At 45.6% G+C, this 18,525-nt stretch overlaps 1 pseudogene; it reads right to left on the bottom strand.

The window, feature by feature from the left end:
- Nucleotides 1-15,819: 15,819 nt before the first annotated feature.
- On the bottom strand, nt 15,820-17,404 carry LOC136552570 (BTB/POZ and MATH domain-containing protein 1-like; annotated as a pseudogene).
- Between the last annotated feature and the right edge of the window lie 1,121 nt (nt 17,405-18,525).

Raw genomic sequence — 18,525 nt, forward strand, 5'->3', positions numbered from 1 at the left:
GCGGGGGGCGCCTTCTTAAATAGAAGCCGGAGGGAGGCGGTTCCAGGCCGTGGCAGCGGGGAGCGCCCCACCAGCGGAGGGCGGCGAAACGGGAGTACAGGACCGTTGGCCGTCCTGGATATTTCCCAAATTTACGTCCATTTCTCGCGGCTTTTTTCGTGACCTTCGTCTCGCTTTCTCAGCACCAGAGGAGATTGATGTTTATTATTTTCAGAAGAAAAGCTATTCCTTATTTTGGTGAGGGGCACGAGTCGCGTGGCCAAAGTGCGCTGACTCACAGAACCGATCAGTGCTTGGGATTTCATTATCTTCCTCCCGGTTAGTTTACGAGCTTTGGGTTGGATACGCTTGCGCGCACGTCGAGTTGTTTTCCTTATCGATATGCAATCGGTAGGTATCATTGGCGAACATTCCAGTGACGGTGCTTCCGGTAGCGGCGGTGCGGAGGTATGAGTAGCGTGTGATCATATCCGAACCAATTGAGACATAACTGGATTAAGCCAGTCTGCAATGATTTCTATTGACTGAAATTCAGTTAATTTTAGTCGGCTGATGCTGGTTTGGTGTGAAAGTAAAACACTGTTGACTGACTAATAAGTCATGGCTGAAACAAGAAGCGAACAGGCTGTTTCACTTGATGCCGAGCTTTTTTCTCGCCATCTGAAAGCTACCGGCACATACAGTATATAGTACGGTACTAGCTTGGTGCCATGAAGCACCTAACAGCAATCTTGTGCAGCAGTGCACAACACGGACACGCCGGGTGCACATGCATGCATGCATGGCGACATTGCCATGGCTCACCCGAACCCAGAGCGACCCGGCGCATGACATGCACGTAGCTACTTACCACTTTCTTCTTTTTTGGAGGGTGCAACGTCACTTTCTTCTCTCTCTCTCTCTCTCTCTCTCTCTCTCTCTCTCTCTCTCTCTGATAAAAAAAAAGTAAAGTCGCATTACACATTTGTTTTGTACTGCCTCGTGGAAGAGAAAGAAACGCGAAGCTTCAATGACAGGACACGGAGCGGAGCGGAGTAGCGGACAGACACAGACGTCAGAGAGATCACGAGAGGACGGAACAAGATCGCCCGCGGAGACGCCGCTTGTAGTCTTGTAGATAAAAACATGCACGGGGCCGAGGGCCTAAAAGATCGATCGCTCGAGCTAGCACGGATCCTCTATAACCTCCCGTTTTTCTTCTCGAACAAAACCACTGTTTAATTTGACCATTTCATCCAGGATACAGAGGAAAACGGGCAAAGTAAACATTTTTGCCCTATCTGTTGCATACACGTCTTCAGTAACAAAACTCTGCCGGTAAAAGTGCACAAAAAAAAATGATCATACAATAGGTGCTGACACTTTGCAACTTCGTTGTAGTGTGCTCTGAAACAGACAGCAGAACCGCAATGCATCGTTTCGCCCCAAAAAATAAATAAAAATAAAAAGAAGGCATCAACAACCAAGCACCTTAATGCGCATAGATTACTACTATATTGTACGTAAAGATTATAAAACCACCACATCCACATGCAATGCGCTTCAGAGCAGAGCAGCCGTTCGCGGCACGCTCAGGGACGAGGTCAAGGTCAACCTTAACGTACCCTACCACGGCACCGTTGGGGCCCGTCCTGCTCCTGCTAGTACCGGTGCAGTGCAGTACTGTCCCTACCTGCAGTGCGCAACCCGGGCCTTGTTTAGATGGCAAGAGAAAAATTTAGCATCGTAGTATTTTCGTTTGTATTTAATAATTATTGTCTAATCATAGACTAACTAGGCTTAAAAAATTCATCTCGTAATTTACAATCAAACTGTGTAATTAGTTATTTTTTTTATCTATATTTACTACTTTATGCATGTATCTCTAGATTTGATGTGATAAAAAAAAATAAAAAAACTTTAAACTTTGAAGCAATTTAAACAAGGCCCCGACGCGAGGAGGCGCAGGCAAAAAGCGAGGCGCGCCCACCACGTCATGGGAGCCATGGCGGGTCAGACGCGGTTGTCGGCCGGGGCCACGCAGGCGGGAGGCCAGACACGTGGGTTACCGACAGCGCCCGTGCCCCGCGGGACCCGGCGGCGGCCCAGTCCATGTCCAAGCGGCTCTCCGGCCCGGCGATGCATCCATCCACCGATCGCTGCGAGCGCCACTCGTGCTACGCCGTGACGGCGATCCTTGCCGGTCGAGACGCGTACCGGCGCCCCGGGACAAAATCACGTTGGAAATCGATGGATGCAGCTCCCGGGAAAGGAAATATCGAGAGGAGGGATTGGTGCGCGGATCACTCCAGCTGTCCGCTGTTGCGGCCTGACACTTGTCGCCGCTCGGTTGGTGGCGCCGTTGGTAGACAGTCATGGATTTCGGATATATTGCTTTAATGCTTTTCCTCGTGGAAAATCTGGATGGTAGACACTGATACTATCTGAACTCGTTTGGTTACAACCTATCATTAGTATTGTGTCGGGCACCTAAATTTTCTCGTGTCTTTAGGGTCCGTGTGGATTTTTTTTTCAAAAAATCTTCTCTATAGCTGGTGCAGCTCCATAAAAAAAAGAGTTTCTGGAGCACCACTTTAGGTTCTTTGACAACTCTAATTTTTTAGGACCAAAGTTTATAGAGCTACAACTGTTTAGCTGAAAAACATGACTTGTAATGCTACAAACTGTTTAGCTTCTCCGTGCATTGTAGACTTGTACTTATGCTGAGAGGCGTCCTTATCTATTTTCTTAAAGTGAACTATAAGTTGATGGACCCATTATTTTTAGCTTCATCATTTCTGGTTTCTCCACGTAAAACTCTTCCGCATAGTGCTTGTGGAGCCGAAGCTGAATAAAACCGTGCCAAAAGATGCTCTGAACCTAATCCCGGCCCTGGTGATGAGCACACGTAGTAATGCTGTGCTAGTGCATGGAAGGGGCTAGGGAGATGCCAAAACGATCAAATCTGGTCCTTGCTGCCCTGGCCCCTTTTTGTTGCGTCGCATGCCAAAACTGAAGGAATCTGCGAGGGGATGTGCTGCGTGCCATGCATGCCAACATATGCTTGCCATGGAGAGAGCTATCAGCGGTTAGTTAGACATGGGCATGGGTCTCCTCCCACGACCACCGCTGGTCCGCTGCTCTGCTCACCTCTTTTTGGACGAGTGGGGGGGGGGTCTCTGGAGCCCAGACGACGTGACCGGCGGCGCGCATCCACATCGCGATCGCCTTGGCGCGCCTGGATGACTGAGTGGATCGCACATACGTACTCCTACGCATCAGCCACTGCGACTCGCACCGGATAGATGGAACCTGCATGCATTGCCTCTCTCTCTCTCTCTCTCATCGACGCTGACGTTTACTTTGTTCAGCTTTGTTGCTACTCCTGCGGCGTGCTCCAGTTGGGGACCGATCGAGCAGAATATATATATGTGGACACGTGTTAGCCGTACGCGCGACGCTGGCTAGATAGTGTGTTCGGATGAGACGACGGCGATGGGTACGTGTGAACGCGCCGTGACGTCGGCCCTCTCGTCAATTCGCAACGGCCATCGGCCCTGTTGTTTTCTTGAAAGAAAATGTCGGCCCTGCTGCTTGAATTGAACCATGCATGCATGCATGATGCATGGGCCATGCCTCGATCGCCATGGCACATACCATAGATCGACCAGCAGTGTGCACTGTGCACGATGTCCTGTTCGCTTGGCTTATAAGTCATGGCTGATAGTACCGTTGACTGATTTGTTGTGAGAGAAAAATATTGTTCGTTGGCTGAAAAAGTACGGCTTATAAGCCAAGGGAACATGATAAGTTGATTACAGCTCGTTGCTGTGTTTCCTCTCTGTAGTCAGTATTCACACAGACATAGTGAAACGGATCGGAGAATCGGATTCTTTAGGCCCCGATCGTTTCATAGGAAATGGCTACCAGGAAAAATTTCGGCCGAGATTGGTAGTCAATTTATACAAGTTTTTATTATCTGGAATGATTCATGGTCACATTCACCTCTAACAGAACGGGTCCTTAGCTAAGTTCAGTGCACGCGGATCACGAAGTGTTTGCTTCGTTCCTCCAATCCTCCTCGTAATAATTGGGAATCCACGGCTCAGGTATGGACCGGATCGGATGAGACTTGTAGTGCCAAAGCCAACGGGCAACGGCCCATCGACAAACGTCAAGGGAAAGGGAAAAGGAAACGAGCATCACATTCTCCGAACGCGACTGGATTGACGACCCCTTCGATCAACATGTTGGCAAATGCGTCCGACCGATAGATTGTCTCAGCTCCACAAGCCGAGAGCGACGGCCCGTCCAAAGGAATCACGAAATTTACGAAAACAAGCGCCCAAACCCAGCAGCAGGTCACGGGCCCTACAGGCAGACAACGCAACCCCACGTACGGACAAACGCATGCCACACGGTCACGGGCCGTGTACCGACCGGGCGGTCGCCGGATCGGCAAAAGCGATCCAATCCAGCCCAAGGGGACCGGCCGGGACAGCGACCGCGAAAGCGGCAGCCCGGCGACCGTCCCCGGCCCCCGCCCCGGACGGCGCCAAACGCGCGCCATCCCGCGGGACGACGAACGAAGCTTCGGTTGTCCTCCGCCGGCCCGCGCGCGCGGGGGCGGTGCATGCACCTCACCATCACCAGTCAGTCACCCCGCCCCGGCCGCAAAGCCGCTGGACGCATGGATCCTTTTCGATCGCCCGCGGCTGGCGGGCCGTCGCGTCAGGGGCCCGGCTCAGGGCTCTCTCGCGCGCTCGGCGCATGCGGCCGAGGGCGGCGGGCCCCGACCTCCGGGTGAGGAAAGTGAAGTTTCTAGTCGGGGGCCAACCGGCACCGGCCGCGCGCTCTGCTGTCGCGTTCGCTCGCGGCTAGTACGTACGACGTGGTCGCGCTCGGGCCAACGGCGAAATCGATCGCCGTGGAGAAAGCAGGCGCCTGCTGCTAATTGCATTGGGTTGGGTTGCATCAACGCGTGTTTTGGTGGGAGGATAAACTTAAGCTACCTGTTTTACAGCTGCGGATGCTGCCAACTAATGTACGTCGGTTCAGTCAGGAGCAAGGAAACCTCTTCTGGCCTCTGTCTCTGTGGCTGTGGGCACATACGTCAGTCGTCAGGTCAGGTGAATATACAAAACAGATCGGGAGGGCGACACGTTCAGTCGTTCACGTTTACGGAACAGTGATGAGTTGATTAGTCGCCGGAGATACGGGTGTATCCAGCGCAGCCTGTTCGTTTCGGTTTATACGATCGTAGATTATAAGCTGCAACAGTATTTTTCTCTCATACCAAACCAACCAGCGGTACTTCTGGATTCAGCCGAAACGAACAGGCTGAGCTGGATACACCCGTGGGCTCGTCGCCCTGATTGGTTGATGCCTAATTGCCTGTGCTGTGCATGCGCCGGGACAAAGATCGATGATGTTTTTTTCCCCGTGAGTGACGTAGGTGAGAACGGATGGAGTAACTAGTTTTTAGTTTTTACGCAGAAAAGAAAGCGCAGCTGGTACCGTTTTTTGCTGTCGTGCTTTTAGGGTGCCACGTACATATATTGTATATGTTTAGAGCATCTTCAGCTGTCTATCCAAAATAGGTCCTCTACTTATTTTACTTTTGATGAGTAGAACTCCTGATCCGTTAGTCTGGTTTCTGCTCTTCACCTCTAGTGGTACTACCTAAAATATGCATTATTTTCCTCTTCCTAATTTAGCATGTTTGACCCTCAATTTTCTTCATTTCAGCTTCACAATTGCAACCACAAAAATATCAAATGCGTAGATTTGATCCACAATAAAGGAGATAATTCTAACACCACAATTCAAAATTCAAACCGCATAGTCCAAACACAATTAAAAGTCCCATCATATAGTCCACGCCATCATCGCAAACAAGGTTTGGTTGTTTGGTGGATGGGAGTGAAACTCGATTGGAAGTGTGAAACAAGAGACCAATTGACATGACAATAGCAATCATCACAAAGAAAAAAAAAACTAGAATAAATCACAATATTCATCAACTACTAATTTCAATCTTAAAAGCACAAAAAAACTCATATCAATCATGTGCATCGAAGAAAGTTACGATGAAACAGACAAAACTTGCTTTGTGTGTGCTCGACCAGAGGCAACTTGGTGCATGTGCCTCGACTGGAGTTGTGCTCGATTGTGCCTCGATTGGGGGTGTGCTCAACCCTATCGAAGGAGAGGAGCTCAACAGAGGGCCGAGGCGTGGAGGGCCAACAAAGGAGGGGGCCTGACCAAGGAGTGAAGGGTCGGCGGAGGAGGAGAGAGCTGACCGACAAGGGAGCTCGACAAAGGAGGGTTGGGCAAGGGTGCTTTGACTCCTGTCCTTGCGAGGTTGGAGGCGAGGAGGCAGGGAACAGGTAGGGGAGGTCGGCAAGAGTCTAGTTTTGGTCCAGGGCGAAATGTGGGACGATGGCGGACGGCCTGGCATGACTACGATCGAACCGAACCACTTTAGAGTCGACGAGGTATTTAGGATGCAATTGCTTTTCTCTCTCTCTACATAATAAATTCAGAGTATGGGACATATATCTAGATCGTCTGTTGAAGATGCTTAGCGGGTGAGAGCCACTTGGGCTATGCCCTCGGTGACCGGTGGAGCAAATTTTAGCGAATTGGCTTAGGCCCCGTTTAGATCCAAAAATTTTTGGATTTTGGCTACTGTAGCACTTTCGTTTGTATTTGGTAATTAGTGTCTAATTATGGACTAATTAGGTTCAAAAGTTTCGCCTCGCGATTTCTCATCCAACTGTGCAATTAGTTTTTTTTCGTCTACATTTAGTACTCCATGCATGTGCCGCAAGATTTGATGTAATGGATACTGTGTAAATTTTTTTGGCGTGTGTTGGGGATAGTACTACATGGTCGGTTAACCCAACCGATTCACATATTGGATGTGTCCACGTGGAATGCTTGGGCCGGCCTGATACTTTGGAAATGAAAGGCTAACAACATGACTTCTGTTTTCTTCAGACGATCATATCATATTGAGTAGTACAATCCATTGACTACAACTAAATGAGGAAAAACACTTTGGGAATTGACTTGACTGATCCACGGCGTATACAAGGCCGCGTGGTAGAGCACTGCCACTGTGCGTAACTGCCTTGCAGTAGGTCTAACCCTTTTCGTCTAAACGTGAGCGACAACCGATGTTGCGTTAACCTCATTGAGTCATTGCCTACGGCTGGCGTCCTTCGCTGATGCTTGGTGCTTCACAAACAGAATAAATTTTCAGATACAGTCTACACGTGTCTCTTCCTCCTATAGTCTATTCCTTTCTTCTAGTGGGCCGACGGGGAGGCCCGTACGTGCGAGGCCGCGCTTTGCACTCGCTGGCACAATTTTTATTTAGCGTCCTTGCGCCGCTATGCAATATTTTTAACTGGACTCTTCCAATTTATTAGTTTCAACTTTTTTTAATAATAGAACAAGGTTCCAGTCATTAGTTTCAACTTAAAAAACTAATTAATTTTCTTGTGTAGCTGATTAAACTTTTCTTTTTTCTTATATTGGTTTCTTATTTTTTTCTTTTTCCATGTATGAATGTCTATATATATATCTTGTTAGTTCAATGTCTTGGTTAGTTTTTTTATATGGTGATGGATTTATTGGGGACGCCTGGCTGCCGACCCGGGTGGCAGCAAGCCTGGCGCCGACCCCCTCCCCCCTCACTCTGGGCGTTCGGTACTACCGAACCGATCGGTTCGGTTCCTCGGTACCTCGGTAAATTCGGTTCCAGAGAAAATCGGTACCGATCGGTTCCACAAAAACTTCGGTACCGACGTAATTCGGTATCGGTTCTTTCGGTTCGGTTCCGGTATTTACCGAAAGAACCGAACCAGCATGTAAAATCAGGTTCAGTAGCAAATTGTCAGAAATTTAACATGGTTTCATATAAAATAATAGTGCTAAAATCACACATATAAAAGGCCACAACACAACAGGCTGTCCACGATAGATTAACACAAATACTCATAGTTGTCCACGATGGATTAACACAAATACTCATAGCAGTACCCAAGGCAAACAACAGGCGACAGCAATCAGCAAGCAATCAGCACTTCAGCAGGCAGCAGACAGCAGTGCAGCACGCAGCAGCAGCACTGCAGCAGTCCAGTCCAGGCGTCCAGCAGTCCAGCACACTAGCACAGTATGCAGCATGCCAGCAACTCATGTAACTCATGTAGGCTTGGAGGACTTGCTCTTGCTTGCTTTGGTGCTGGAGGATTTTGTTGGTTGGGACTTGATGTTGGTGGCGGTAACCATCCTACTTTTGCTGCCTTGAATTTGTGACTTGGCAGCATGGCCGTCAATAATGGCCAAGTCCTTGAACTCTTGAATCAACTCTGAAATTAAATAAACAGAGGATGTAATAATTTTTTTCAGTAATGATAACAGCAAGAAAAATAAATCACATAGAGTTATGAGTTATCACCTTCTTCTAGTTTAGTTAATTGTTCTGTATCTTCTGAAAGATTGATTGGAGTTGCCCTTCTAAGCCAATCTTGAGTACATACAAGAGCTTCGACCATGAATGGAGTGAGTGAAGTCCTAAAATCATCCAGTACACGCCCACCAGTGCTAAAGGCAGATTCACTAGCAACAGTAGAGATTTGGATAGCAAGCACATCACGAGCTAATTTAGAAAGTATGGGAAATCTAGTGGCCTGGCCCTTCCACCAAGCAAGAATATCAAATTTTTTGGTATCTTCTTCACATTCTTCAGCCAAGTACCTATCCAATTCAGTCCTGATGCCGCCCCTACTGCAACTGCCTACTCCACTATTTAGCTTCATTCTCTTCACAATGTTACTCCTCGCCTTTCTAGGACTGTCTCTACCTTGTTTAGATTGGGTCTCATCACTTGGTTGGGAGTTTACAGGACTTGGGGATGAATTCTTGGCTCTGTATTCTTCAAAAAGATCATGCAAACATTTGGTAATAGCAGCCCACACTTTTTGTCCAACACCCTCACCATACATGTCCTCTATTGCAATTTCTGTATACTGTGAAAGCTTGTACCTTGGATCAAGTACAACAGCAACAAAGATAAGCAAGTTAATATTTTCCTTCTCCTTCTCCTTTCCCTTTCCCTTCTCATTTTGCAAGCCCAAATTGTCATGCCACTGCCCCCAATACTTGTCATACTTGTCTTTCATTCTCTTCCCCATGTCTTGTTGGACAAAATCAGCACTAGTCAGCCACTCATTCACCAAAGCATTGACCTCTAAAATCTCATGGAAGTAAGTGTGAGCAGTCACACTTAAGGATGCTGAAACACGTGTTGTTATGTTAGCAAAATGCTTTAGAAACTCAGCTAGTTTCCTTGCATTATCCCAATCGTGCTCATCAGGAACTCCTGGACCTGGAACACCTGGCTTAGTCTCACTAAGCAATTCAATTGTATAGTATGGATCTTCCTCTGGATATCTAGCAAACACTTTTTCATATGTGCAGGCAGCTGCTAGCATATCATATGTCGAGTTCCACCTTGTGCATACATCAAGGTTCAAGAATGCCTTGCTGTCCACTTTTTCCCATTGAGCAATCTCTTTAAATTTGGCAATCCTAGATGAACTTGCTCTAACAAATCTAATGGCAGCCCGTATACGCTTGATAGATTGGTCTACCTCTTTCAAACCATCTTGCACGATCAAATTAACTATATGTGCAGCACATCTCATATGAAGGTACTTGCCGTCTGCTATGCTAGTTTTCAAACTATTCATTTGTCTCCTCAAATAACTAACACCACTATCATTTGCACTAGCATTATCAACTGTTATTGTCATTACTTTGTCCAATCCCCAGTCAAGCAATACTTTGTGTAAGTGTTTTCCAATATCATCCCCCTTTTTCCCTTTGACCTTGAAAAAACTAATTATCTTTTTGTGCAAGCACCAATCATTGTCAATAAAATGGGCTGTTGCAGTCATGTAACTATCTTGCTGCTGTGATGTCCAGCCATCGGTTGTGAGGCAAACTCTATTGCAATGTTCTTGAAAAAACATTTTCAGTTTAGCTTTCTGCTCAAAATATAATTGCACAGTGTCCCTAGTACATGTCCTTCTAGATGGTATTATGAAACGGGGGCAAGCAATAGACATGAACTTCCTAAAACCAGGTTTTTCACCAAATCCAAATGGCTCCTCATCTTCTATTATCATTTCAGTAAAGGCAGACCTAAGCAATTCAGGGTCAAACTTCCAAGTGCCTACATTATTTCCTTCACTAACTTGCAAAACACCCTGAGTTGCATCATCACTAGATCTATGAGGATTACTCTTACAAACGCCAAAATGCTTACGCATACCAGACGTACCATTATGAACTGGATGTGCTTTGATCTCAGCTTTGCAATACTTGCACTGTCCCTTGACCACCACACCCTTTTCCATGATTTTGATGAAGTGGTCCCAAATTTTTGATCTAGCTGTCATCTCCTTTTTCTTCGTCCCATCCTCAGCATCAGCATCTACATCGATGACCTCCTTCTGTTTCTCTCCATCAGCAGCAGCATTCTTCTCATCAGCACCAGCTTCCTTCCCATCAGCACCAGTAGCCCTGCCATGACTCAAGGCCTCTCCCTCTTCATTCCTTAGCCGCTCGTCCTCCTGGAGCCCCCAATCACTGATTTCTTTGCCAATGTCTTCATCAGACTGAGACATCTGTTATATATCATCATTCAAGCGAAGTCAAAATAAACATCTAGATTCTAGAGAACCAAATTGCTCCATTAAGTCAAACATAGACTCAGATCAGACTTACCTTGGACTTGGAGTCGCAGGAAGCAATGGAAGTAGCCGTCTTCGATGCCTCGCTGTCGCTGCCTCTCCTTGCTCTTGCTCAGTTGGACGACCGGGTGACGACGTGGGGGGTCTCAGGTCTGGGCCTCTGGGGGCGCCGGGACGGCGCCGGCGCGGCCGCGTGGCCGTGGAGCCAGGCGAGCGAGCGGCTGCGCGGTGCGCGCAGCGTGCCTGTGGGGCGCGGCGGCAGGAGGAAGGCGGCGCTGTGCGGCGCAGCGCAGGGTTGGGCGGGCGCCGGGCGGCTGCACGGCGTGGGGGTGGGAGTGTGGGACGAGCGGGCGACTGGCCGACTGCTCTGCGAGTGCCAAGTAGTGACTAGGGTTTACTGCCTTGGTGGGCTGCTGTTGGGTCAACAGAACATGGGCCTTAGTGCTTTACTATGTAAATTCGGTATTGTTCGGTACTTTCGGTTTACCGAGGTACGGAACCGAAAATACCTCGGTAAATTCGGTACCTGAGATCTCGGAACCGAACCTGGAACCGAATTTTTCGGTTTCTGTAAATTCGGTTCGGTTCTCGGTAAATTTGGTTCGGTTCTCGGTTTTCGGTAAATCGTGCCCAGAGTGACTCCCCCCTCTTCTCCCCAAAAACAATTTCCTCTCCCACTTCCTTCACTAAATTAGGTCCAATTCAATTCTATTCTTAGGCCAGCAGTAGACCCAGCAACCATGCATTAAAAGTCAAAATTACTAACATCAGCACATATTTCATACTTTTTGAGGTAAAAAAGCCATATCTCCTAAACTAAGTATCATAATTAAAATCTAATTACACCATTGTGTTTCTTGCAATAGTTTTTTTAAAACAAGACCCCACATGGATATATTTTGATAAAGTTTTTTAACGAACATTTATCTCATGATGAACCTATATTTAAAGATAATCGTTGAACATCACATTAACACTAATAGTAAAAAATAGCATAGAACATCATATGTATACTACGCGAACATCATATATATCATGAAATGTAAAAACATAAAAATAAAATTAGTGAAGTAATTAATTATAGCCAAATAAAAAGAAGAAAACATACTTCCGAACATCATAAATATATCGTAGAACATCACATTAACACTACATGAACATCGCTAAATATAGTATAGAACATCATATGTATGCTAAGTGAACATCACAAATATCATAAAAATGTAAAATTAAAATAATAAAATTAGTGAAGTAATTTATTAGAGGGAAATAAAAAAAGGAAAATGCTACCGAACATCACAAAATATATCCTAAAATATCAATGTATGCTTACTTAACATCACAAAATACATCATAGAACATCACATTTCTACTCACGGACATAAAAATACATGATAGAACAATATATGTATACTACACGAACATCACGTGTGTCCGTAAATAAAAAAGTGAAACATAAAATTATGAGTAGAAAAAAGAAAAGAAAAATAAATGAATGAAAGTGTCGGTGTAGAAAGTGACCAACACATAAATATTTGTAGTTTTGTCATACATTGTGATCGGATATTGCCTAGCACTCAATGACACAAGGTTTATACTGGTTCAGGTAATGTGCCCTATGTCCAGTGTGAGTCGGTCGGTGACTTTATTCCTGAGCCCAGACGCTCGAAGTTTGCTATGGGGTTACAAACGAGAGGGAGTAAGATGTGGGGTGCAAGAGGTCTGGTCGGACTCTGGACCGAAGGGCCAAGAGAGACGTGAGCTATTACGTGCGGTAAGTATTTGAGCGTGTGCTCTGTTGGAATCGTTCGAATCGTAGGTTGTTCAAATTGTTTGTGAATCGATCCCCTGGTGGTTGAATCGTCTGTGAATCGATCCGTCGTCTTTTTAGAGAGAGTGCATCCCCTTTTATAGATGAAGAGTATGACTTTACAAGAGAAAGAGTAGTTAGAGAAAGAGAGTGTGTGTACTACCTAGTCTTGTTGCCCACGCCGTCGGGTACAAGGCGGTTTGTCGGCGCCCACAATACTGTTGATGTCTGGATGCATGTGATAGGCTCCATCGTGATCTTCTAGTATGGCCGATGTCGGCGCCTACCACACTGTAGGATAAATGTCGGCGCCCATAACACTGTTGGTGTTCTGACATGTCTGGAAGGATATAAAGTACCCTTCTAACATGGTCCGACAGTACCGTCCTGCAGGTGTGTAGGGTACGGTCTTTGATATTGGGTTTGACTGGAGCGCCCTATCTTACTTGCTCTGTCCGTTTCCTGGGTTTTCATCGAGCGGGCGTCCCCGATCGGTGGTTCCCCAGTCGACTCCGACCTCTCGGTTGGAGAAGAGCTGTAAGCAAAGGTTTGGTGTATTTTCGGTTGGAGAAGCGAGTCGGAGTCGGAGGCGAGCATCGTCCCTTCTCGACCAGACCTTTCGGTCGGAGAGGCGGGCCGGAGTCGGAAGCGAGCGCTGTTCCTCTTTGGCCAGGCCTTCCGGTCGGAGAGGTGGCTGGGGTCGGAACCGAGCACCGGAGTCGGAGGTGAGTTGGCTAGGCCTTCTAGTCGGAGAGGCGGGCCGGAGTCGGAGGCGAGCGTCGGTCTTCCTTGGCCAGGCCTTTTGGTCGGAGAGGCGGGTCGGAGTCGGAAGCGAGCGTCGTTCCTCCTTGGCTAGGCTTTCCGGTCGGAGAGACGAGCCAGAGTCAGAAGCGAGTGTCGGTCCTCTCCTTGGCTAGGCCTTCCGGTCGGAGATCGCTCTTCTGGCCTATCGTTTAGGTTTTTGGACCGGCCCAGAAGTTTGCGTGTCGTTCATAACGTCGTCTGCTGGGCCGAGCTTTTACTAGGAAGCAGGTCCACGAGAAACCTCGGGTTTATGAACCCGACAGAAAGAAAAGAAAAAATAAAAGGAAAACATATAATAAAAAATAAAAATAGAACTTGGAACAAAAAGATTAATATAAGACCACCGAAAAAGAAAAAAAGAAAAAAGAAAAAAAGAAAGTAAAGGGAAAAAATAGAAGAAAAGAAAGAAAAATAAGAAAGAATAAAAGAATAAAATAAAAAATGACAAGAATAATAGAACAAAACAAAAAATAAAAGAGAAAAAACAGAAGAAAGGAAAGAAAAAGAAAGAGGAAAAGAGAAATAAAAAAAGAAAACCTCATGTACCTTTGTTTCTTGGCCGCTGGGCCGAAACGAAGCGTGTGGAGCCAACTACGTACGAGCGCGGAGGGGGCCACCTACGTACCAGCGCGGATGGGGTGGGGGTGGTGGTGGGGGGGGGGTTCTGCGTGAGGATTCCATCCGACTGGTCAGCAGCGATGGTTTTCTAGATTTATTCGCGGCTAGCCTTAGCAATGAATCAGCGCACAACGAGAGTCCCACAACTCGCTGGCGCTGAAAAAGGGACCAGATTCTTAAGTGGATCTCCCCGTATCTGTTTAGGTCTTGTTTGATACATGTGTATTAATTTTAATTCATATGTATTAGAATGAAATGTGAAGGAATTTAGATGAATTTCACTCTAATCCACTTCAATATATATATCAATTGAGATAAATACATGCACATCCCGAACAAGGCCTTAAGGGGCCGTTATTAGGACCATGGGCCTTAGTCTTCGCGCTGCCACTTCACTGGGACAGACAGAGGATGAGAGGAACACAGCCCGAACTTGAACAAATAGCAAGCAACATATACAAGAAAAGCCATACGACTCAGCTGGAGCCTCGAAGGATCCTCCTCCGTATTAATGACCACCGTACTTTCGCTATGTAGTACACTCGAAAATGAGCTAGCAGCCTTCGTAACCAGAGTACTTTCACTTACAAATGTCCAGGTCTGTTTGGTGTTATTTATAAACTATTTATGGTTGAAAGAAACTAAAACTAGAAGCTACGCAACACTATTTTCCATTTGTGCTACTCCCTCCATTCTCTTTTGTAGGACATATCTTGACATGACAAGGTCCTTCGAAATGTACTTTGACCATTTATTTATTTTATATTATATTGGTCATGTTTTTATAAATTTATGATAAATGGATAGTAGATTTAATTACAAATCAAATCATGTAAGTTTGTATTATATTATAATAGTTAAAATTGTTAGTAAGACGAGCTCAAAATTTAATCAGAACCATGTTTCAACTCATGGACTGGTGATCAGTATCCTAGAATGATTGAAAAATGCATAGAAACATACTAATAGGTAGGGTAAATAGGAACGCAAGAGCCACTTGTGTTTATATGCCCCCCTCCCCCTCTTTAAATCATACAAATTCAAGAACAAATCTCTTACCAAGTTATGATGTACAACAACACAGACACTAGAACTAATAGTTTATGTACTTTTCGAAATAAGTTGTTAATTCATCCTCGTCAACGGTCAGCATCAACAAAGCTTGTGTAACATTAATTTTATGCAATTCAATTATATGCTCTACAACTCCAAAGGTAAGATGCCATATTTATGACAAATATTGAGACTCATAAGTACCACTGGTTAAAAAAAATGTTGAGTATGGTCTTATCTGACGGCACTGAAGAGAGAAATAGTGTCAAATCGAGTAAAGTATTATATCTCTCGATCCTTACACAGTGATTTCACATGGGTCTCGAGTGAAGTCAATAAAACCAAATGTGGAACGATCCTAAGTACTGAACTTAATAAACAGAGTTTCATGGGTAACCAACTAGCTGTTGGTAAAGAACAGAACCACCAAAATCAGACCAAATAATAATTTCTTACAATTCAATATATGTTTAATTTGTTACTTAAAACGAAATTCCAAACCATTTTTTTTAATTTGAGCACATATTAAACCACATGAGCCTCCCAGATTGTGCACATGATTCTAGATAGCTGCTATCCGCGAATATAAATGGAAAAAAAATAATGACTAAGAAAGTAAACACGAATTGTCAAAGCTATTTCTTATGCCTGATGATGACCCACCACACGAGTATGCAGGCCTAATGCTTAATAAAGCTATTTTGTAATGAATGATGTGTCTATCATAGCAATTGGGTGATGTATCATAGTATTATTTGTAATCTTAGTTTAAGTGCGCAGATAGAATCCAAAATCTGTACCCGAAGAACAATATATAGCTTGATAGTCGTTACTTGATAGTTCTCACTTCTAACTCTGATTAGAGCAAACTAACTAAACCATTCTTAGATTCTCATTACACTGGGATCCTCATCCCTGTGTTCAAATTATCATGAGCTGCTGATGCTCTAGCAGATGCTGACAAGCTGTTATATGGTTTAATAAGTAACACCGGTATACAACTTGAGATGAGCTTCTTATGTTTTACGCCGTTTCATCGCCTTCTCAAATGCATCTGCTAGCACAGAAGGGCAGGTTGTCTTGAGATTCTTATAACCTGGAGTTGCTATCACTATATCCAGCACATTTGAATTTGAAGCTGTGAGAAACTCATGGCAAGCATCCTTAAGCATGTCGCAGTTATGTTGATAAGCCAAAGCCAATGTTGTTGCCACGGTCATCACATTCAGTTTCTCACAAAGGATGCTTTGACATATCAACTTGAGCCCATCCATATCATACCTATCTGCAGCTACGATCAAATGGCGGATCATTTCAATGATAGCATCTCCCTCGTGATCAACCATGTCAGGAAAAGAATCAGTATAGATAAAATGCAGCAGGGCTCTAAACACGGCAGACTGCATGTCTTGGATGGTAACAAGCTGTGACCTCCCCTCCATCATCGTCCCATAGAGCTCTGCTTTGAAAACCGGTGACCAGCATAGCAAGCACAAGCCTGTGTGCTGCAAAGGTCTCTCCTCCAACACTGAATCTGACATCTGCACCCTCCTCTGTTTCCAACAAGCTGCCTAGGTTCTCTATGATGTTGGATGGTGGGAGGTCGATTTTGTTGAGGAATTTTGTGGTAGCTACCTGTGGTTTCATTATGACAGTAACAACACATTCGATCGTGAGGCGATCGTTCTGAAGGATACCCTGACACCTTGAGCTCGTTCCTCTTCATGAACACGTTTGTCTGCGGGGCAAACCCACTGTTTTGACCCTGACTGAAATATCCTGGGCCCTGTCTTGTGCACCGATGTCGACAAGCCGGTGTTCTGGACGACCAGGCTTAGGTCGCAGGACGCCCGCACCTTGGCGTCCTTGTCCAAGAGTTCAAGATAGACTGAGATGAAATCTGTATCCCCATTGCCAGAGCTGGAGGAGTACCCATCACCCGGAAGCGAATAGCCCACTCGTGGCCACCGACGGAGAAAGTGCCGGACCTAATGAAGGCGTCGTGGCCCATTCCCCTGTGCTTGCTGTAGCCGACGATCTCAAACACGTGCCTGCCTTCCTCCGTGACCGGGGTGCATGTCGACACCATCGTCGTTGTACACATATGGCGAGGCATCTAAAGAAGACGACGATGGCCGAAGCTGAAATAATCGAGGCGGCGGCGTAAGCGCGTGCTCGTGACCTTTGAGACGGCAAAAAAGGAAAAAGTCGCAAATCAGAATATGAGGCAGAGGGGAGAGAAGAGCCCGCGCCCCGCGGTGGAGACAAATCCAACCTTCTGAAGATGGATGCCGCGGGCCGCGGCAGTGACGGCGCCGGAGAAGACGCGAAGACCCAGGTGGACTTCCTCGGTCTTCTTCCTCCAGCAATCAGAACCGACAACGCTGAAACTAGTGGGCTGAGGCTCTCTAAGGCCCATACGGTTGTACCCAAGCCAACCGTGACTTGAGCTTCATCCGCCCATCGTTCTTTTTTCAACGTTTTTGTTTGATTTGTTATCTTCCTCTATCTCTGTCTCTTTCTCTATCTACTAGAAATTACGTATGAATTAGAATAAAATTAGGCTAAATTATATTTATATAAAGGAATAAACTATTATAAATTAGTACTAGTGGATGGCGTGACATACTAATGATAAAAATTAAATACATGATATAGTAAACTGGTGACGTGGACTTCTTGCATGTCTAGATAGAATGGCCCGTGGTTTAAGATTACATGACATATATAGATATAGATATACCTAATATTAATCTATACCTAATATTAAAGAGATAAAATTTCTCTATCATTTTTTTCGTCCACCTCCGCTAAAAGGTTAGTGAAGAGTTCCTTTTGTGCCACTTCTTTTACTTTCCAAACTGTTCCCACACTCTCCGTGTCTCATACGTGGCCCGAATTCATGACTTATACTCATATAAGTTAGAACAATTCGCATCTAACAATGATAAATACAGGTCTGGTTCCAATACGTACTGGGTCACGCCCATAGTATCTCGTATGACCGTGTTTATACGAGTTAGGAATAACTTGCATCTGGCTATGATACGAAGTCCGATTCCTGTATATATTGAGCTCCGTTGCAATGCATCGACATATTTACTAATAAATAAAAACTCAACAATCTAGAATAAATTAGATGGCATTTTCTTTTAATTAAGGAAAAATAGAGATTTAAATAGGAGACCAGGACTTGAATCTAAATAGTTTAGGTATACATTCACACTCCAGAAATACTCCCTCAGCCCAGTATATTCACATGCGCTCAAGAAGTTTTTAGGGACTTAAACTCTCGGTCGTAGAAACACTTCGATTCCCATGCTTCATTGCTCCGCGTCACTAAGGTCTCATTTGGCAGGCCCCCTCCTTAAGTGCTTCTCTGGAGGAACCGAAGCACTTGAGGAGAAGCCACGTTTGGCTCAGGTCCTTAACTTCAAAACAACTCTAGCTCCACTGACGGAGCCACCCTAGCGGCGGGGTGGGGCGGCCGCCCCA

Source organism: Miscanthus floridulus, chromosome 4, assembly GCF_019320115.1.
Source record: "Miscanthus floridulus cultivar M001 chromosome 4, ASM1932011v1, whole genome shotgun sequence".
Taxonomy (NCBI): Eukaryota; Viridiplantae; Streptophyta; class Magnoliopsida; order Poales; family Poaceae; genus Miscanthus; species Miscanthus floridulus.